Source organism: Dermacentor variabilis, chromosome 4 (genome assembly GCF_050947875.1).
Source record: "Dermacentor variabilis isolate Ectoservices chromosome 4, ASM5094787v1, whole genome shotgun sequence".
Classification (NCBI taxonomy): Eukaryota; Metazoa; Arthropoda; class Arachnida; order Ixodida; family Ixodidae; genus Dermacentor; species Dermacentor variabilis.
This window is the reverse complement of record NC_134571.1, coordinates 196,754,907-196,777,950: the sequence shown is the minus strand read 5'-3', so window position 1 is coordinate 196,777,950 and position 23,044 is coordinate 196,754,907.

Here is a 23,044-nt window from a genome sequence, read left to right as displayed (position 1 = left end):
TGAGCAGGCGCGAGCTAGCCTTTGTCAAAGTACAAGCAAAATAGCGGTGAAGAAATAAACAAGGACGGAAGAAGGGTGGTTTGAAAATAACATAAGACCAGAGTGGGGGTACTGGTCTGACATTCTTTCGAAAATAATAGTGAAATAACTAAGAACGTTAAGAATACTTACACGCGCGCGGCCACTGCTAAGGCAATGTGCTTCGCTATCTGACAAAGCTGGCGCTATTCATATTTCCCCTCTGGAAGGCAAACTCAAACTTCAAACAAGAACTGACACAATGCCGTCGTCAGAGGAATCGCTGTCCGAATATTCTTCTTGCTGCGCCGCCAGTATTGATTCAAGCTTATCTACCATACACTTCACAAACACCTTAACACGAAGGCTTACTTTGCCACGATTTGATAACATTAGCTGCTGCTTTTTGTACGAAAGAGCAAGGATCTTGCGCAAATTCTTCTCCATCGTGTCTGCCGAGAAGACGTCTTCGCTCTGAAAATAAACACGTCTTGTCAGCTGGCACACCAAGAGCAAAGTGAGAACGAGTTCTCCGCAAAGGAAAGGGAGGGGTTAAACTGTGACGAATGTTTTAGAAACGAAAGGGGGGCCAGCAAATCCCTGACATTCCTTTGTTGCCAGCGGGTGGGTGAAGCCTTTGTTGAAGTGGTTGAGAGGTGTCAGCTCCACTGCTGCTTGGTTCATGCCTGAGGAACAAAAATCGCTGGGCCTGCAAAATGACGTTTATTGCAATGCCCATAACGCGGAAGGTAATGTGCAATATTGGTCGTAATCTAGTAAAAGTGGTGTTGCTTAACTATTTTTATAGGTTAGATTGCTGATATCTGCCGCAACATTATCTCGCAAGCTCAAGTGCGACCTATCGGAACCATCAGAGCAACTATAACGTTGTGATATGTTTCATATGCAGCTGTTCATCGGAATGTACCTGCTATACAGTTTTTTTAATGATGAAAGATACATTCATGTCACCGTTACACTAGCCATTTTCGAAGGCTTTAAGCCCTGACACGTACGCTATTAGAAACTGTCGACAGAATACAACAATGTAAACGCATGCGTGTCTCAAAACTTCAAAATAAAAAAAGAAAACTAGTAACCACGCAACATGGACACGGAAATCGAGTAGTTCAACTGGTAATGTCAATGGAGCCAGCGCTTTCAAATGATGACTCGCATATTTCTGGGGAGCAACTGCTATCCTTCAAAAAATTGCACGCGTACATAATTTTGGTCCAGTCATAAGGAAGGAGGAGAATGAGCAGGCGCGAGCTAGCCTTTGTCAAAGTACAAGCAAAATAGCGGTGAAGAAATAAACAAGGACGGAAGAAGGGTGGTTTGAAAATAACATAAGACCAGAGTGGGGGTACTGGTCTGACATTCTTTCGAAAATAATAGTGAAATAACTAAGAACGTTAAGAATACTTACACGCGCGCGGCCACTGCTAAGGCAATGTGCTTCGCTATCTGACAAAGCTGGCGCTATTCATATTTCCCCTCTGGAAGGCAAACTCAAACTTCAAACAAGAACTGACACAATGCCGTCGTCAGAGGAATCGCTGTCCGAATATTCGTCTTGCTGCGCCGCCAGTATTGATTCAAGCTTATCTACCATACACTTCACAAACACCTTAACACGAAGGCTTACTTTGCCACGATTTGATAACATTAGCTGCTGCTTTTTGTACGAAATAGCAAGGATCTTGCGCAAATTCTTCTCCATCGTGTCTGCCGTGAAGACGTCTTCGCTCTGAAAATAAACACGTCTTGTCAGCTGGCACACCAAGAGCAAAGTGAGAACGAGTTCTCCGCAAAGGAAAGGGAGCGGTTAAACTGTCACGAATTTTTTAGAAACGAAAGGGGGGCCAGCAAATCGCTGACATTCCTTTGTTGCCAGCGGGTGGGTGAAGCCTTTGTTGAAGTGGTTGAGAGGTGTCAGCTCCACTGCTGCTTGGTTCATGCCTGAGGAACTGAAATCGCTGGGCCTGCAAAATGACGTTTATTGCAATGCCCATAACGCGGAAGGTAATGTGCAATATTGGTCGTAATCTAGTAAAAGTGGTGTTGCTTAACTATTTTTATAGGTCAGATTGCTGATATCTGCCGCAACATTATCTCGCAAGCTCAAGTGCGACCTATCGGAACCATCAGAGCAACTATAACGTTGTGATATGTTTCATAAGCAGCTGTTCATCGGAATGTACCTGCTAATACAGTTTTTTTAATGATGAAAGAAACATTCATGTCACCGTTACACTAGCCATTTTCGAAGGCTTTAAGCCCTGACACGTACGCTATTAGAAACTGTCGACAGAATATAACAATGAAAACGCATGCGTGTCTCAAAACTTGAAAATAAAAAAAGAGAACTAGTAACCACGTAACATGGACACGGAAATCGAGTAGTTCAACTGGTAATGTCAATGCAGCCAGCGCTTTCAAATGAGGACTCGCATATTTCTGGGGAGCAACTGCTATCCTTAAAAAAATTGCACGCGTACATAATTTTGGTCCAGTCATAAGGAAGGAGGAGAATGAGCAGGCGCGAGCTAGCCTTTGTCAATGTACAAGCAAAATAACGGTCAAGAAATAAACAAGGACGGAAGAAGGGTGGTTTGAAAATAACATAAGAGCAGAGTGGGGGTACTGGTCTGACAATATTTCGAAAACAATAGAGAAATAACTAAGAACGTTAAGAATACTTACATACGCGCGGCCACTGCTAAGGCAATGTGCTTCGCTATCTGACAAAGTTGGCGCTATTCATATTTCCCCTCCGGAAGGCAAACTCAAACTTCAAACAAGAACAGACACAATGCCGTCGTCAGAGGAATCGCTGTCCGAATATTCGTCTTGCTGCGCCGCCAGTATTGATTCAAGCTTATCTACCATACACTTCACAAACACCTTAATACGAAGGCTTACTTTGCCACGATTTGATAACATTAGCTGCTGCTTTTTGTACGAAATAGCAAGGATCTTGCGCAAATTCTTCTCCATCGTGTCTGCCGAGAAGACGTCTTCGCTCTGAAAATAAACACGTCTTGTCAGCTGGCACACCAAGAGCAAAGTGAGAACGAGTTCTCCGCAAAGGAAAGGGAGGGGTTAAACTGTGACGAATTTTTTAGAAACGAAAGGGGGGCCAGCAAATCCCTGACATTCCTTTGTTGCCAGCGGGTGGGTGAAGCCTTTGTTGAAGTGGTTGAGAGGTGTCAGCTCCACTGCTGCTTGGTTCATGCCTGAGGAACTAAAATCGCTGGGCCTGCAAAATGACGTTTATTGCAATGCCCATAACGCGGAAGGTAATGTGCAAAATTGGTCGTAATCTAGTAAAAGTGGTGTTGCTTAACTATTTTTATAGGTTAGATTGCTGATATCTGCCGCAACATTATCTCGCAAGCTCAAGTGCGACCTATCGGAACCATCAGAGCAACTATAACGTTGTGATAGGTTTCATATGCAGCTGTTCATCGGAATGTACCTGCTAATACAGTTTTTTTAATGATGAAAGAAACATTCATGTCACCGTTACACTAGCCATTTTCGAAGGCTGTAAGCCCTGACACGTACGCTATTAGAAACTGTCGACAGAATATAACAATGAAAACGCATGCGTGTCTCAAAACTTGAAAATAAAAAAAGAAAACTAGTAACCACGCAACATGGACACGGAAATCGAGTAGTTCAACTGGTAATGTCAATGCACCCAGCGCTTTCAAATGAGGACTCGCATATTTCTGGGGAGCAACTGCTATCCTTAAAAAAATTGCACGCGTACATAATTTTGGTCCAGTCATACGGAAGGAGGAGAATGAGCAGGCGCGAGCTAGCTTTTGTCAAAGTACAAGCAAAATAGCGGTGAAGAAATAAACAAGGACGGAAGAAGGGTGGTTTGAAAATAACATAAGACCAGAGTGGGGGTACTGGTCTGACATTCTTTCGAAAATAATAGTGAAATAACTAAGAACGTTAAGAATACTTACACGCGCGCGGCCACTGCTGAGGCAATGTGCTTCGCTATCTGACAAAGCTGGCGCTATTCATATTTCCCGTCTGGAAGGCAAACTCAAACTTCAAACAAGAACTGACACAATGCCGTCGTCAGAGGAATCGCTGTCAGAATATTCGTCTTGCTGCGCCGCCAGTATTGATTCAAGCTTATCTACCATACACTTCACAAACACCTTAACACGAAGGCTTACTTTGCCACGATTTGATAACATTAGCTGCTGCTTTTTGTACGAAATAGCAAGGATCTTGCGCAAATTGTTCTCCATCGTGTCTGCCGTGAAGACGTCTTCGCTCTGAAAATAAACACGTCTTGTCAGCTGGCACACCAAGAGCAAAGTGAGAACGAGTTCTCCGCAAAGGAAAGGGAGGGGTTAAACTGTGACGAATTTCTTAGAAACGAAAGGGGGGCCAGCAAATCGCTGACATTCCTTTGTTGCCAGCGGGTGGGTGAAGCCTTTGTTGAAGTGGTTGAGAGGTGTCAGCTCCACTGCTGCTTGGTTCATGCCTGAGGAACTGAAATCGCTGGGCCTGCAAAATGACGTTTATTGCAATGCCCATAACGCGGAAGGTAATGTGCAATATTGTTCGTAATCTAGTAAAAGTTTTGTTGCTTAACTATTTTTATAGGTTAGATTGCTGATATCTGCCGCAACATTATCTCGCAAGCTCAAGTGCGACCTATCGGAACCATCAGAGGAACTATAACGTTGTGATATGTTTCATATGGAGCTGTTCATCGGAATGTACCTGCTCATACAGTTTTTTTAATGATGAAAGAAACATTCATGTCACCGTTACACTAGCCATTTTCGAAGGCTGTAAGCCCTGACACGTACGCTATTAGAAACTGTCGACAGAATATAACAATGAAAACGCATGCGTGTCTCAAAACTTGAAAATAAAAAAGAAAACTAGTAACCACGCAACATGGAGACGGAAATCGAGTAGTTGAACTGGTAATGTCAATGCAGCCAACGCTTCCAAATGCGGACTCGCATATTTCTGGGGAGCAACTGCTATCCTTAAAAAAATTGTACGCGTACATAATTTTCGTCCAGTCATAAGGAAGGAGGTGAATGAGCAGGCGCGAGCTAGCCTTTGTCAAAGTACAAGCAAAATAACTGTCAAGAAATAAACAAGGACGGAAGAAGGGTGGTTTGAAAATAACATAAGAGCAGAGTGCGGGTACTGGTCTGAGATTATTTCGAAAACAATAGAGAAATAACTAAGAACGTTAAGAATACTAACACACGCGCGGCCAATGCTAAGGCAATGTGCTTCGCTTTCTGACAAGGCTGGCGCTATTCATATTTCCCCTCCGGAAGGCAAACTCAAACTTCAAACAAGACCGGACACAATGCCGTCGTCAGAGGAATCGCTGTCCGAATATTCGTCTTGCTGCGCCGCCAGTATTGATTCAAGCTTATCTACCATACACTTCACAAACACCTTAATACTAAGGCTTACTTTGCCGCGATTTGATCATATTAGCTGCTGCTTTTTGTACGAAATAGCAAGGATCTTGCGCAAATTCTTCTCCATCGTGTCTGCCGTGAAGACGTCTTCGCTCTGACGATAAGCACGTCTTGTCAGCGGGCACACCAAGAGCAAAGTGAGAACGAGTTCTCCGCAAAGGAAAGGGAGGGGTCAAACTGTGACGAATTTCTTAGAAACGAAAGGGGGGCCAGCAAATCGCTGACATTCCTTTGTTGCCAGCGGGTGGGTGAAGCCTTTGTTGAAGTGGTTGAGAGGTGTCAGCTCCACTGCTGCTTGGTTCATGCCTGAGGAACTGAAATCGCTGGGCCTGCAAAATGACGTTTATTGTAATGCCCATAACGCGGAAGGTAATGTGCAATATTGGTCGTAATCTAGTAAAAGTGGTGTTGCTTAACAATTTTGATAGGTTAGATTGCTGATATCTGCCGCAACATTATCTCGCAAGCTCAAGTGCGACCTGTCGGAACCATCAGAGCAATTATACCGTTGTGATACGTTTCATATATGCAGCTGTTCAGCGAAATGTACCTGCTAATCCAGTTTTTTTAATGATGAAAGAAACATTCATGTCACCGTTACACTAGCCATTTTCGAAGGCTGTAAGCCCTGACACGTATGCTCCTAGAAATTGTCGGCAGAATATAACAATAAAAACGCATGCGTGTCTCAAAACTTGAAAATAAAAAACAAAACTAGTAACCACACAACATGGAGACGGAAATCGAGTAGTTGAGCTAGTAATGTCACTGCAGCCAACGCTTCCAAATGCGGACTCGCATATTTCTGGGGAGCAACTGCTATCCTTAAAAAAATTGCACGCGTACATAATTTTCGTCCAGTCATAAGGAAGGAGGTGAATGAGCAGGCGCGAGCTAGCCTTTGTCAAAGTACAAGCAAAATAACTGTCAAGAAATAAACAAGGACGGAAGAAGGGTGGTTTGAAAATAACATAAGAGCAGAGTGCGGGTACTGGTCTGACATTATTTCGAAAACAATAGAGAAATAACTAAGAACGTTAATAATACTAACACACGCGCGGCCAATGCTAAGGCAATGTGCTTCGCTTTCTGACAAGGCTGGCGCTATTCATATTTCCCCTCCGGAAGGCAAACTCAAACTTCAAACAAGAACGGACACAATGCCGTCGTCAGAGGAATCGCTGTCCGAATATTCGTCTTCCTGCGCTGCCAGTATTGATTCAAGCTTATCTACCACACACTTCACAAACACCTTAACACGAAGGCTTACTTTGCCACGATTTGATAACATTAGCTGCTGGATTTTGTACGAAATAGCAAGGATCTTGCTCAAATGCTTCTCCATCGTGTCTGCAATGAAGACGTCTTCGTTCTGAAAATAAACACGTCTTGTCAGCTGGCACACCAAGAGCAAAGTTAGAACGAGTTCTCTGCATAAGAAAGGGAAGGGTCAAACTGCGACGAATTTTTTAGAAACGAAAGCGGGGCCAGCAAATCGTTGACATTCCTTTGTTGCCAGCGGGTGGGTGAAGACTTTGTTGAAGTGTTTGAGAGGTGTCAACTCCACTGTTGCTTGGTTTATGCCTGAGGAACTGAAATCGCTAGGCCTGCAAAATGACGTTTATTGTAATGCCCATTACGCGGAAGGTACTGTGCAATATTGGTCGTAATCTAGGAAAAGTGCTGTTGCTTAACTATTTTTATAGGTTAGATTGCTGATATCTGCCGCAACATTATCTCGCAAGCTCAAGTGGAACATATCGGAAATATCAGAGCAATTATAACGTTGTGATACACTTCATATGCAGCTGTTCAGAGGAATGTACCTCCTAACACAGTTTTTTTAATGATGAAAGAAACATTCATGTCACCGTTACACTAGCCATTTTCGAAGGCTTTAAGCCCTGACACGTACGCTATTAGAAACTGTCGACAGAATACAACAATGTAAACGCATGCGTGTCTCAAAACTTGAAAATAAAAAAAGAAGACTAGTAACCACGCAACATGGACACGGAAATCGAGTAGTTCAACTGGTAATGTCAATGCAGGCAACGCTTTCAAATGCGGAGTCGCATATTTCTGGGCAGCAACTGCTATCCGTAAAAAAATTGCACGCGCACATAATTTTGGTCCAGTCATAAGGAAGGAGGAGAATGAGCAGGCGCGAGCTAGCCTTTGTCAAAGTACAAGCAAAATAACGGTCAAGAAATAAACAAGGACGGAAGAAGGGTGGTTTGAAAATAACAAAAGAAAGGGGTCAGGGGGGGTACTGGTCTGACATTATTTCGAAAACAATAGAGAAATAACTAAGAACGTTAAGAATACTTACACACGCACGGCCACTGCTTAGGCAATGTGCTTCGCTTTCTGACAAGGCTGGCGCTATTCATATTTCCCCTCCGGAAGGGAAACTCAAACTTCAAACAAGAACGGACACAATGCCGTCGTCAGAGGAATCGCTGTCCGAATATTCGTCTTGCTGCGCCGCCAGTATTGATTCAAGCTTATCTACCATACACTTCACAAACACCTTAACACGAAGGCTTACTTTGCCACGATTTGATAACATTAGCTGCTGCTTTTTGTACGAAATAGCAAGGATCTTGCGCAAATTCTTCTCCATCGTGTCTGCCGTGAAGACGTCTTCGCTCTGAAAATAAACACGTCTTGTCAGCTGGCACACCAAGAGCAAAGTGAGAACGAGTTCTCCGCAAAGGAAAGGGAGGGGTTAAACTGTGACGAATTTTTTAAAAACGAAAGAGGGGCCAGCAAATCGCTGTCATTCCTTTGTTGCCAGTGGGTGGGTGAAGCCTTTGTTGAAGTGGTTGAGAGGTGTCAGCTCATTTGCTGCTTGGTTCATGTCTGAGGAACTGAAATCGCTAGGCCTGCAAAATGACGTTTATTGTAATGCCCATAACGCGGAAGGTAATGTGCAATATTGGTCGTAATCTAATAAAAGTGGTGTTGCTTAACTATTTTTATAGGTTAGATTGCTGGTATCTGCCGCAACATTATCTCGCAAGCTCAAGTGCGACCTATCGGAACCATCAGAGCAACTATAACGTTGTGATATGTTTCATTTGCAGCTGTTCATCGGAATGTACCTGCTAATACAGTTTTTTTAATGATGAAAGAAACATTCATGTCACCGTTACACTAGCCATTTTCGAAGGCTGTAAGCCCTGACACGTACGCTATTAGAAACTGTCGACAGAATATAACAATGAATACGCATGCGTGTCTCAAAACTTGAAAATAAAAAATGAAAACTAGTAACCACGCAACATGGACACGGAAATCGAGTAGTTCAACTGGTAATGTCAATGCAGCCAGCGCTTTCAAATGAGGACTCGCATATTTCTGGGGAGCAACTGCTATCCTTAAAAAAATTGCACGCGTACATAATTTTGGTCCAGTCATACGGAAGGAGGAGAATGAGCAGGCGCGAGCTAGCTTTTGTCAAAGTACAAGCAAAATAGCGGTGAAGAAATAAACAAGGACGGAAGAAGGGTGGTTTGAAAATAACATAAGACCAGAGTGGGGGTACTGGTCTGACATTCTTTCGAAAATAATAGTGAAATAACTAAGAACGTTAAGAATACTAACACACGCGCGGCCAATGCTAAGGCAATGTGCTTCGCTTTCTGACAAGGCTGGCGCTATTCATATTTCCCCTCCGGAAGGCAAACTCAAACTTCAAACAAGAACGGACACAATGCCGTCGTCAGAGGAATCGCTGTCCGAATATTCGTCTTCCTGCGCTGCCAGTATTGATTCAAGCTTATCTACCACACACTTCACAAACACCTTAACACGAAGGCTTACTTTGCCACGATTTGATAACATTAGCTGCTGGTTTTTGTACGAAATAGCAAGGATCTTGCGCAAATTCTTCTCCATCGTGTCTGCCGTGAAGACGTCTTCGCTCTGAAAACAAAGACGCCTTGTCAGCTCGCACACCAAGACCAAAGTGAGAACGAGTTCTCCGCAAAAGAAAGGGAAGGGTCAAACTGTGACGAATTTTTTAGAAACGTAAGAGGGGCCAGCAAATCGCTGTCATTCCTTTGTTGCCAGTGGGTGGGTGAAGCCTTTGTTGAAGTGGTTGAGAGGTGTCAGCTCATCTGCTGCTTGGTTCATGTCTGAGGAACTGAAATCGCTAGGCCTGCAAAATGACGTTTATTGCAATGCCCATAACGCGGAAGGTAATGTGCAATATTGGTCGTAATCTAGTAAAAGTGGTGTTGCTTAACTATTTTTATAGGTTAGATTGCTGATATCTGCCGCAACATTATCTCGCAAGCTCAAGTGCGACCTATCGGAACCATCAGAGCAACTATAACGTTGTGATATGTTTCATATGCAGCTGTTCATCGGAATGTACCTGCTAATACAGTTTTTTTAATGATGAAAGAAACATTCATGTCACCGTTACACTAGCCATTTTCGAAGGCTGTAAGCCCTGACACGTACGCTATTAGAAACTGTCGACAGAATATAACAATGAAAACGCATGCGTGTCTCAAAACTTGAAAATAAAAAAAGAAAACTAGTAACCACGCAACATGGACAGAGAAATCGAGTAGTTCAACTGGTAATGTCAAAGCAGCCAGCGCTTTCAAATGAGGACTCGCATATTTCTGGGGAGCAACTGCTATCCTTAAAAAAATTGCACGCGTACATAATTTTGGTCCAGTCATACGGAAGGAGGAGAATGAGCAGGCGCGAGCTAGCCTTTGTCAAAGTACAAGCAAAATAGTGGTGAAGAAATAAACAAGGACGGAAGAAGGGTGGTTTGAAAATAACATAAGACCAGAGTGGGGGTACTGGTCTGACATTCTTTCGAAAATAATAGTGAAATAACTAAGAACGTTATGAATACTTACACGCGCGCGGCCACTGCTAAGGCAATGTGCTTCGCTATCTGACAAAGCTGGCGCTATTCATATTTCCCCTCTGGAAGGCAAACTCAAACTTCAAACAAGAACTGACACAATGCCGTCGTCAGAGGAATCGCTGTCCGAATATTCGTCTTGCTGCGCTGCCAGTATTGATTCAAGCTTATCTACCATACACTTCACAAACACCTTAACACGAAGGCTTACTTTGCCACGATTTGATAACATTAGCTGCTGCTTTTTGTACGAAATAGCAAGGATCTTGCGCAAATTCTTCTCCATCGTGTCTGCCGTGAAGACGTCTTCGCTCTGAAAATAAACACGTCTTGTCAGCTGGCACACCAAGAGCAAAGTGAGAACGAGTTCTCCGCAAAGGAAAGGGAGGGGTTAAACTGTGACGAATTTTTTAGAAACGAAAGGGGGGCCAGCAAATCGCTGACATTCCTTTGTTGCCAGCGGGTGGGTGAAGCCTTTGTTGAAGTGGTTGAGAGGTGTCAGCTCCACTGCTGCTTGGTTCATGCCTGAGGAACTGAAATCGCTGGGCCTGCAAAATGACGTTTATTGCAATGCCCATAACGCGGAAGGTAATGTGCAATATTGGTCGTAATCTAGTAAAAGTGGTGTTGCTTAACTATTTTTATAGGTTAGATTGCTGATATCTGCCGCAACATTATCTCGCAAGCTCAAGTGCGACCTATCGGAACCATCAGAGCAACTATAACGTTGTGATATGTTTCAAATGCAGCTGTTCATCGGAATGTACCTGCTAATACAGTTTTTTTAATGATGAAAGAAACATTCATGTCACCGTTACACTAGCCATTTTCGAAGGCTGTAAGCCCTGACACGTACGCTATTAGAAACTGTCGACAGAATATAACAATGAAAACGCATGCGTGTCTCAAAACTTGAAAATAAAAAAAGAGAACTAGTAACCACGCAACATGGACACGGAAATCGAGTAGTTCAACTGGTAATGTCAATGCAGCCAGCGCTTTCAAATGAGGACTCGCATATTTCTGGGGAGCAACTGCTATCCTTAAAAAAATTGCACGCGTACATAATTTTGGTCCAGTCATAAGGAAGGAGGAGAATGAGCAGGCGCGAGCTAGCCTTTGTCAAAGTACAAGCAAAATAACGGTCAAGAAATAAACAAGGACGGAAGAAGGGTGGTTTGAAAATAACATAAGAGCAGAGTGGGGGTACTGGTCTGACAATATTTCGAAAACAATAGAGAAATAACTAAGAACGTTAAGAATACTTACACACGCGCGGCCACTGCTAATGCAATGTGCTTCGCTATCTGACAAAGTTGGCGCTATTCATATTTCCCCTCCGGAAGGCAAACTCAAACTTCAAACAAGAACCGACACAATGCCGTCGTCAGAGGAATCGCTGTCCGAATATTCGTCTTGCTGCGCCGCCAGTATTGATTCAAGCTTATCTACCATACACTTCACAAACACCTTAACACGAAGGCTTACTTTGCCACGATTTGATAACATTAGCTGCTGCTTTTTGTACGAAATAGCAAGGATCTTGCGCAAATTCTTCTCCATCGTGTCTGCCGAGAAGACGTCTTCGCTCTGAAAATAAACACGTCTTGTCAGCTGGCACACCAAGAGCAAAGTGAGAACGAGTTCTCCGCAAAGGAAAGGGAGGGGTTAAACTGTGACGAATTTTTTAGAAACGAAAGGGGGGCCAGCAAATCCCTGACATTCCTTTGTTGCCAGCGGGTGGGTGAAGCCTTTGTTGAAGTGGTTGAGAGGTGTCAGCTCCACTGCTGCTTGGTTCATGCCTGAGGAACTAAAATCGCTGGGCCTGCAAAATGACGTTTATTGCAATGCCCATAACGCGGAAGGTAATGTGCAATATTGGTCGTAATCTAGTAAAAGTGGTGTTGCTTAACTATTTTTATAGGTTAGATTGCTGATATCTGCCGCAACATTATCTCGCAAGCTCAAGTGCGACCTATCGGAACCATCAGAGCAACTATAACGTTGTGATATGTTTCAAATGCAGCTGTTCATCGGAATGTACCTGCTAATACAGTTTTTTTAATGATGAAAGAAACATTCATGTCACCGTTACACTAGCCATTTTCGAAGGCTGTAAGCCCTGACACGTACGCTATTAGAAACTGTCGACAGAATATAACAATGAAAACGCATGCGTGTCTCAAAACTTGAAAATAAAAAAAGAGAACTAGTAACCACGCAACATGGACACGGAAATCGAGTAGTTCAACTGGTAATGTCAATGCAGCCAGCGCTTTCAAATGAGGACTCGCATATTTCTGGGGAGCAACTGCTATCCTTAAAAAAATTGCACGCGTACATAATTTTGGTCCAGTCATAAGGAAGGAGGAGAATGAGCAGGCGCGAGCTAGCCTTTGTCAAAGTACAAGCAAAATAACGGTCAAGAAATAAACAAGGACGGAAGAAGGGTGGTTTGAAAATAACATAAGAGCAGAGTGGGGGTACTGGTCTGACAATATTTCGAAAACAATAGAGAAATAACTAAGAACGTTAAGAATACTTACACACGCGCGGCCACTGCTAATGCAATGTGCTTCGCTATCTGACAAAGTTGGCGCTATTCATATTTCCCCTCCGGAAGGCAAACTCAAACTTCAAACAAGAACCGACACAATGCCGTCGTCAGAGGAATCGCTGTCCGAATATTCGTCTTGCTGCGCCGCCAGTATTGATTCAAGCTTATCTACCATACACTTCACAAACACCTTAACACGAAGGCTTACTTTGCCACGATTTGATAACATTAGCTGCTGCTTTTTGTACGAAATAGCAAGGATCTTGCGCAAATTCTTCTCCATCGTGTCTGCCGAGAAGACGTCTTCGCTCTGAAAATAAACACGTCTTGTCAGCTGGCACACCAAGAGCAAAGTGAGAACGAGTTCTCCGCAAAGGAAAGGGAGGGGTTAAACTGTGACGAATTTTTTAGAAACGAAAGGGGGGCCAGCAAATCCCTGACATTCCTTTGTTGCCAGCGGGTGGGTGAAGCCTTTGTTGAAGTGGTTGAGAGGTGTCAGCTCCACTGCTGCTTGGTTCATGCCTGAGGAACTAAAATCGCTGGGCCTGCAAAATGACGTTTATTGCAATGCCCATAACGCGGAAGGTAATGTGCAATATTGGTCGTAATCTAGTAAAAGTGGTGTTGCTTAACTATTTTTATAGGTTAGATTGCTGATATCTGCCGCAACATTATCTCGCAAGCTCAAGTGCGACCTATCGGAACCATCAGAGCAACTATAACGTTGTGATATGTTTCAAATGCAGCTGTTCATCGGAATGTACCTGCTAATACAGTTTTTTTAATGATGAAAGAAACATTCATGTCACCGTTACACTAGCCATTTTCGAAGGCTGTAAGCCCTGACACGTACGCTATTAGAAACTGTCGACAGAATATAACAATGAAAACGCATGCGTGTCTCAAAACTTGAAAATAAAAAAAGAGAACTAGTAACCACGCAACATGGACACGGAAATCGAGTAGTTCAACTGGTAATGTCAATGCAGCCAGCGCTTTCAAATGAGGACTCGCATATTTCTGGGGAGCAACTGCTATCCTTAAAAAAATTGCACGCGTACATAATTTTGGTCCAGTCATAAGGAAGGAGGAGAATGAGCAGGCGCGAGCTAGCCTTTGTCAAAGTACAAGCAAAATAACGGTCAAGAAATAAACAAGGACGGAAGAAGGGTGGTTTGAAAATAACATAAGAGCAGAGTGGGGGTACTGGTCTGACAATATTTCGAAAAAAATAGAGAAATAACTAAGAACGTTAAGAATACTTACACACGCGCGGCCACTGCTAATGCAATGTGCTTCGCTATCTGACAAAGTTGGCGCTATTCATATTTCCCCTCCGGAAGGCAAACTCAAACTTCAAACAAGAACCGACACAATGCCGTCGTCAGAGGAATCGCTGTCCGAATATTCGTCTTGCTGCGCCGCCAGTATTGATTCAAGCTTATCTACCATACACTTCACAAACACCTTAACACGAAGGCTTACTTTGCCACGATTTGATAACATTAGCTGCTGCTTTTTGTACGAAATAGCAAGGATCTTGCGCAAATTGTTCTCCATCGTGTCTGCCGTGAAGACGTCTTCGCTCTGAAAATAAACACGTCTTGTCAGCTGGCACACCAAGAGCAAAGTGAGAACGAGTTCTCCGCAAAGGAAAGGGAGGGGTTAAACTGTGACGAATTTTTTAGAAACGAAAGGGGGGCCAGCAAATCGCTGACATTCCTTTGTTGCCAGCGGGTGGGTGAAGCCTTTGTTGATGTGGTTGAGAGGTGTCAGCTCCACTGCTGCTTGGTTCATGCCTGAGGAACTGAAATCGCTGGGCCTGCAAAATGACGTTTATTGCAATGCCCATAACGCGGAAGGTAATGTGCAATATTGGTCGTAATCTAGTAAAAGTGGTGTTGCTTAACTATTTTTATAGGTTAGATTGCTGATATCTGCCGCAACATTATCTCGCAAGCTCAAGTGCGACCTATCGGAACCATCAGAGCAACTATAACGTTGTGATATGTTTCATATGCAGCTGTTCATCGGAATGTACCTGCGAATACAGTTTTTAATGATGAAAGAAACATTCATCTCACCGTTACACTAGCCATTTTCGAAGGCTGTAAGCCCTGACACGTACGCTATTAGAAACTGTCGACAGAATATAACAATGAAAACGCATGCGTGTCTCAAAACTTGAAAATAAAAAAAGAAAACTAGTAACCACGCAACATGGACACGGAAATCGAGTAGTTCAACTGGTAATGTCAATGCAGCCAGCGCTTTCAAATGAGGACTCGCATATTTCTGGGGAGCAACTGCTATCCTTAAAAAAATTGCACGCGTACATAATTTTGGTCCAGTCATACGGAAGGAGGAGAATGAGCAGGCGCGAGCTAGCTTTTGTCAAAGTACAAGCAAAATAGCGGTGAAGAAATAAACAAGGACGGAAGAAGGGTGGTTTGAAAATAACATAAGACCAGAGTGGGGGTACTGGTCTGACATTCTTTCGAAAATAATAGTGAAATAACTAAGAACGTTAAGAATACTTACACGCGCGCGGCCACTGCTAAGGCAATGTGCTTCGCTATCTGACAAAGCTGGCGCTATTCATATTTCCCCTCTGGAAGGCAAACTCAAACTTCAAACAAGAACTGACACAATGCCGTCGTCAGAGGAATCGCTGTCCGAATATTCGTCTTGCTGCGCCGCCAGTATTGATTCAAGCTTATCTACCATACACTTCACAAACACCTTAACACGAAGGCTTACTTTGCCACGATTTGATAACATTAGCTGCTGCTTTTTGTACGAAATAGCAAGGATCTTGCGCAAATTCTTCTCCATCGTGTCTGCCGTGAAGACGTCTTCGCTCTGAAAATAAACACGTCTTGTCAGCTGGCACACCAAGAGCAAAGTGAGAACGAGTTCTCCGCAAAGGAAAGGGAGGGGTTAAACTGTGACGAATTTTTTAGAAACGAAAGGGGGGCCAGCAAATCCCTGACATTCCTTTGTTGCCAGCGGGTGGGTGAAGCCTTTGTTGAAGTGGTTGAGAGGTGTCAGCTCCACTGCTGCTTGGTTCATGCCTGAGGAACTAAAATCGCTGGGCCTGCAAAATGACGTTTATTGCAATGCCCATAACGCGGAAGGTAATGTGCAATATTGGTCGTAATCTAGTAAAAGTGGTGTTGCTTAACTATTTTTATAGGTTAGATTGCTGATATCTGCCGCAACATTATCTCGCAAGCTCAAGTGCGACCTATCGGAACCATCAGAGCAACTATAACGTTGTGATATGTTTCATATGCAGCTGTTCATCGGAATGTACCTGCTAATACAGTTTTTTTAATGATGAAAGAAACATTCATGTCACCGTTACACTAGCCATTTTCGAAGGCTGTAAGCCCTGACACGAACGCTATTAGAAACTGTCGACAGAATATAACAATGAAAACGCATGCGTGTCTCAAAACTTGAAAATAAAAAAAGAAAACTAGTAACCACGCAACATGGACACGGAAATCGAGTAGTTCAACTGGTAATGTCAATGCACCCAGCGCTTTCAAATGAGGACTCGCATATTTCTGGGGAGCAACTGCTATCCTTAAAAAAATTGCACGCGTACATAATTTTGGTCCAGTCATACGGAAGGAGGAGAATGAGCAGGCGCGAGCTAGCTTTTGTCAAAGTACAAGCAAAATAGCGGTGAAGAAATAAACAAGGACGGAAGAAGGGTGGTTTGAAAATAACATAAGACCAGAGTGGGGGTACTGGTCTGACATTCTTTCGAAAATAATAGTGAAATAACTAAGAACGTTAAGAATACTTACACGCGCGCGGCCACTGCTGAGGCAATGTGCTTCGCTATCTGACAAAGCTGGCGCTATTCATATTTCCCGTCTGGAAGGCAAACTCAAACTTCAAACAAGAACTGACACAATGCCGTCGTCAGAGGAATCGCTGTCCGAATATTCGTCTTGCTGCGCCGCCAGTATTGATTCAAGCTTATCTACCATACACTTCACAAACACCTTAACACGAAGGCTTACTTTGCCACGATTTGATAACATTAGCTGCTGCTTTTTGTACGAAATAGCAAGGATCTTGCGCAAATTGTTCTCCATCGTGTCTGCCGTGAAGACGTCTTCGCTCTGAAAATAAACACGTCTTGTCAGCTGGCACACCAAGAGCAAAGTGAGAACGAGTTCTCCGCAAAGGAAAGGGAGGGGTTAAACTGTGACGAATTTCTTAGAAACGAAAGGGGGGCCAGCAAATCGCTGACATTCCTTTGTTGCCAGCGGGTGGGTGAAGCCTTTGTTGAAGTGGTTGAGAGGTGTCAGCTCCACTGCTGCTTGGTTCATGCCTGAGGAACTGAAATCGCTGGGCCTGCAAAATGACGTTTATTGCAATGCCCATAACGCGGAAGGTAATGTGCAATATTGGTCGTAATCTAGTAAAAGTGGTGTTGCTTAACTATTTTTATAGGTTAGATTGCTGATATCTGCCGCAACATTATCTCGCAAGCTCAAGTGCGACCTATCGGAACCATCAGAGCAACTATAACGTTGTGATATGTTTCATATGCAGCTGTTCATCGGAATGTACCTGCTAATACAGTTTTTTTAACGATGAAAGAAACATTCATGTCACCGTTACACTAGCCATTTTCGAAGGCTGTAAGCCCTGACACGTACGCTATTAGAAACTGTCGACAGAATATAACAATGAAAACGCACGCGTGTCTCAAAACTTGAAAATAAGAAAGAAAACTAGTAACCACGCAACATGGAGACGGAAATCGAGTAGTTGAACTGGTAATGTCAATGCAGCCAACGCTTCCAAATGCGGACTCGCATATTTCTGGGGAGCAACTGCTATCCTTAAAGAAATTGTACGCGTACATAATTTTCGTCCAGTCATAAGGAAGGAGGTGAATGAGCAGGCGCGAGCTAGCCTTTGTCAAAGTACAAGCAAAATAACTGTCAAGAAATAAACAAGGACGGAAGAAGGGTGGTTTGAAAATAACATAAGAGCAGAGTGCGGGTACTGGTCTGAGATTATTTCGAAAACAATAGAGAAATAACTAAGAACGTTAAGAATACTAACACACGCGCGGCCAATGCTAAGGCAATGTGCTTCGCTTTCTGACAAGGCTGGCGCTATTCATATTTCCCCTCCGGAAGGCAAACTCAAACTTCAAACAAGACCGGACACAATGCCGTCGTCAGAGGAATCGCTGTCCGAATATTCGTCTTGCTGCGCCGCCAGTATTGATTCAAGCTTATCTACCACACACTTCACAAACACCTTAACACGAAGGCTTACTTTGCCACGATTTGATAACATTAGCTGCTGGTTTTTGTACGAAATAGCAAGGATCTTGCGCAAATTCTTCTCCATCGTGTCTGCCGTGAAGACGTCTTCGCTCTGAAAACAAAGACGTCTTGTCAGCTCGCACACCAAGACCAAAGTGAGAACTAGTTCTCCGCAAAAGAAAGGGAAGGGTCAAACTGTGACGAATTTTTTAGAAACGTAAGAGGGGCCAGCAAATCGCTGTCATTCCTTTGTTGGCAGTGGGTGGGTGAAGCCTTTGTTGAAGTGGTTGAGAGGTGTCAGCTCATCTGCTGCTTGGTTCATGTCTGAGGAACTGAAATCGCTAGGCCTGCAAAATGACGTTTATTGCAATGCCCATATCGCGGAAGGTAATGTGCAATATTGGTCGTAATCTAGTAAAAGTGGTGTTGCTTAACTATTTTTATAGGTTAGATTGCTGATATCTGCCGCAACATTATCTCGCAAGCTCAAGTGCGACCTATCGGAACCATCAGATCAACTATAACGTTGTGATATGTTTCATATGCAGCTGTTCATCGGAATGTACCTGCTAATACAGTTTTTTTAATGATGAAAGAAACATTCATGTCACCGTTACACTAGCCATTTTCGAAGGCTGTAAGCCCTGACACGTACGCTATTAGAAACTGTCGACAGAATATAACAATGAAAACGCATGCGTGTCTCAAAACTTGAAAATAAAAAAAGAAAACTAGTAACCACGCAACATGGACAGAGAAATCGAGTAGTTCAACTGGTAATGTCAAAGCAGCCAGCGCTTTCAAATGAGGACTCGCATATTTCTGGGGAGCAACTGCTATCCTTAAAAAAATTGCACGCGTACATAATTTTGGTCCAGTCATACGGAAGGAGGAGAATGAGCAGGCGCGAGCTAGCTTTTGTCAAAGTACAAGCAAAATAGCGGTGAAGAAATAAACAAGGACGGAAGAAGGGTGGTTTGAAAATAACATAAGACCAGAGTGGGGGTACTGGTCTGACATTCTTTCGAAAATAATAGTGAAATAACTAAGAACGTTATGAATACTTACACGCGCGCGGCCACTGCTAAGGCAATGTGCTTCGCTATCTGACAAAGCTGGCGCTATTCATATTTCCCCTCTGGAAGGCAAACTCAAACTTCAAACAAGAACTGACACAATGCCGTCGTCAGAGGAATCGCTGTCCGAATATTCGTCTTGCTGCGCCGCCAGTATTGATTCAAGCTTATCTACCATACACTTCACAAACACCTTAACACGAAGGCTTACTTTGCCACGATTTGATAACATTAGCTGCTGCTTTTTGTACGAAATAGCAAGGATCTTGCGCAAATTCTTCTCCATCGTGTCTGCCGTGAAGACGTCTTCGCTCTGAAAATAAACACGTCTTGTCAGCTGGCACACCAAGAGCAAAGTGAGAACGAGTTCTCCGCAAAGGAAAGGGAGGGGTTAAACTGTGACGAATTTTTTAGAAACGAAAGGGGGGCCAGCAAATCGCTGACATTCCTTTGTTGCCAGCGGGTGGGTGAAGCCTTTGTTGAAGTGGTTGAGAGGTGTCAGCTCCACTGCTACTTGGTTCATGCCTGAGGAACTGAAATCGCTGGGCCTGCAAAATGACGTTTATTGCAATGCCCATAACGCGGAAGGTAATGTGCAATATTGGTCGTAATCTAGTAAAAGTGGTGTAGCTTAACTATTTTTATAGGTTAGATTGCTGATATCTGCCGCAACATTATCTCGCAAGCGCAAGTGCGACCTATCGGAACCATCAGAGCAACTATAACGTTGTGATATGTTTCAAATGCAGCTGTTCATCGGAATGTACCTGCTAATACAGTTTTTTTAATGATGAAAGAAACATTCATGTCACCGTTACACTAGCCATTTTCGAAGGCTGTAAGCCCTGACACGTACGCTATTAGAAACTGTCGACAGAATATAACAATGAAAACGCATGCGTGTCTCAAAACTTGAAAATAAAAAAAGAGAACTAGTAACCACGCAACATGGACACGGAAATCGAGTAGTTCAACTGGTAATGTCAATGCAGCCAGCGCTTTCAAATGAGGACTCGCATATTTCTAGGGAGCAACTGCTATCCTTAAAAAAATTGCACGCGTACATAATTTTGGTCCAGTCATAAGGAAGGAGGAGAATGAGCAGGCGCGAGCTAGCCTTTGTCAAAGTACAAGCAAAATAACGGTCAAGAAATAAACAAGGACGGAAGAAGGGTGGTTTGAAAATAACATAAGAGCAGAGTGGGGGTACTGGTCTGACAATATTTCGAAAACAATAGAGAAATAACTAAGAACGTTAAGAATACTTACACGCGCGCGGCCACTGCTAAGGCAATGTGCTTCGCTATCTGACAAAGCTGGCGCTATTCATATTTTCCCTCTGGAAGGCAAACTCAAACTTCAAACAAGAACTGACACAATGCCGTCGTCAGAGGAATCGCTGTCCGAATATTCGTCTTGCTGCGCCGCCAGTATTGATTCAAGCTTATCTACCATACACTTCACAAACACCTTAACACGAAGGCTTACTTTGCCACGATTTGATAACATTAGCTGCTGCTTTTTGTACGAAATAGCAAGGATCTTGCGCAAATTCTTCTCCATCGTGTCTGCCGTGAAGACGTCTTCGCTCTGAAAATAAACACGTCTTGTCAGCTGGCGCACCAAGAGCAAAGTGAGAACGAGTTCTCCGCAAAGGAAAGGGAGGGGTTAAACTGTGACGAATTTTTTAGAAACGAAAGGGGGGCCAGCAAATCCCTGACATTCCTTTGTTGCCAGCGGGTGGGTGAAGCCTTTGTTGAAGTGGTTGAGAGGTGTCAGCTCCACTGCTGCTTGGTTCATGCCTGAGGAACTAAAATCGCTGGGCCTGCAAAATGACGTTTATTGCAATGCCCATAACGCGGAAGGTAATGTGCAATATTGGTCGTAATCTAGTAAAAGTGGTGTTGCTTAACTATTTTTATAGGTTAGATTGCTGATATCTGCCGCAACATTATCTCGCAAGCTCAAGTGCGACCTATCGGAACCATCAGAGCAACTATAACGTTGTGATATGTTTCATATGCAGCTGTTCATCGGAATGTACCTGCTAATACAGTTTTTTTAATGATGAAAGAAACATTCATGTCACCGTTACACTAGCCATTTTCGAAGGCTGTAAGCCCTGACACGTACGCTATTAGAAACTGTCGACAGAATATAACAATGAAAACGCATGCGTGTCTCAAAACTTGAAAATAAAAAAAGAAAACTAGTAACCACGCAACATGGACACGGAAATCGAGTAGTTCAACTGGTAATGTCAATGCACCCAGCGCTTTCAAATGAGGACTCGCATATTTCTGGGGAGCAACTGCTATCCTTAAAAAAATTGCACGCGTACATAATTTTGGTCCAGTCATACGGAAGGAGGAGAATGAGCAGGCGCGAGCTAGCTTTTGTCAAAGTACAAGCAAAATAGCGGTGAAGAAATAAACAAGGACGGAAGAAGGGTGGTTTGAAAATAACATAAGACCAGAGTGGGGGTACTGGTCTGACATTCTTTCGAAAATATTAGTGAAATAACTAAGAACGTTAAGAATACTTACACGCGCGCGGCCACTGCTGGCGCTATTCATATTTCCCGTCTGGAAGGCAAACTCAAACTTCAAACAAGAACTCACACAATGCCGTCGTCAGAGGAATCGCTGTCCGAATATTCGTCTTGCTGCGCCGCCAGTATTGATTCAAGCTTATCTACCATACACTTCACAAACACCTTAACACGAAGGCTTACTTTGCCACGATTTGATAACATTAGCTGCTGCTTTTTGTACGAAATAGCAAGGATCTTGCGCAAATTGTTCTCCATCGTGTCTGCCGTGAAGACGTCTTCGCTCTGAAAATAAACACGTCTTGTCAGCTGGCACACCAAGAGCAAAGTGAGAACGAGTTCTCCTCAAAGGAAAAGGAGGGGTTAAACTGTGACGAATTTCTTAGAAACGAAAGGGGGGCCAGCAAATCGCTGACATTCCTTTGTTGCCAGCGGGTGGGTGAAGCCTTTGTTGAAGTGGTTGAGAGGTGTCAGCTCCACTGCTGCTTGGTTCATGCCCGAGGAACTGAAATCGCTGGGCCTACAAAATGACGTTTATTGCAATGCCCATAACGCGGAAGGTAATGTGCAATATTGGTCGTAATCTAGTAAAAGTGGTGTTGCTTAACTATTTTTATAGGTTAGATTGCTGATATCTGCCGCAACATTATCTCGCAAGCTCAAGTGCGACCTATCGGAACCATCAGAGCAACTATAACGTTGTGATATGTTTCATATGCAGCTGTTCATCGGAATGTACCTGCTAATACAGTTTTTTTAATGATGAAAGAAACATTCATGTCACCGTTACACTAGCCATTTTCGAAGGCTGTAAGCCCTGACACGTACGCTATTAGAAACTGTCGACAGAATATAACAATGAAAACGCATGCGTGTCTCAAAACTTGAAAATAAAAAAGAAAACTAGTAACCACGCAACATGGAGACGAAAATCGAGTAGTTGAACTGGTAATGTCAATGCAGCCAACGCTTCCAAATGCGGACTCGCATATTTCTGGGGAGCAACTGCTATCCTTAAAGAAATTGTACGCGTACATAATTTTCGTCCAGTCATAAGGAAGGAGGTGAATGAGCAGGCGCGAGCTAGCCTTTGTCAAAGTACAAGCAAAATAACTGTCAAGAAATAAACAAGGACGGAAGAAGGGTGGTTTGAAAATAA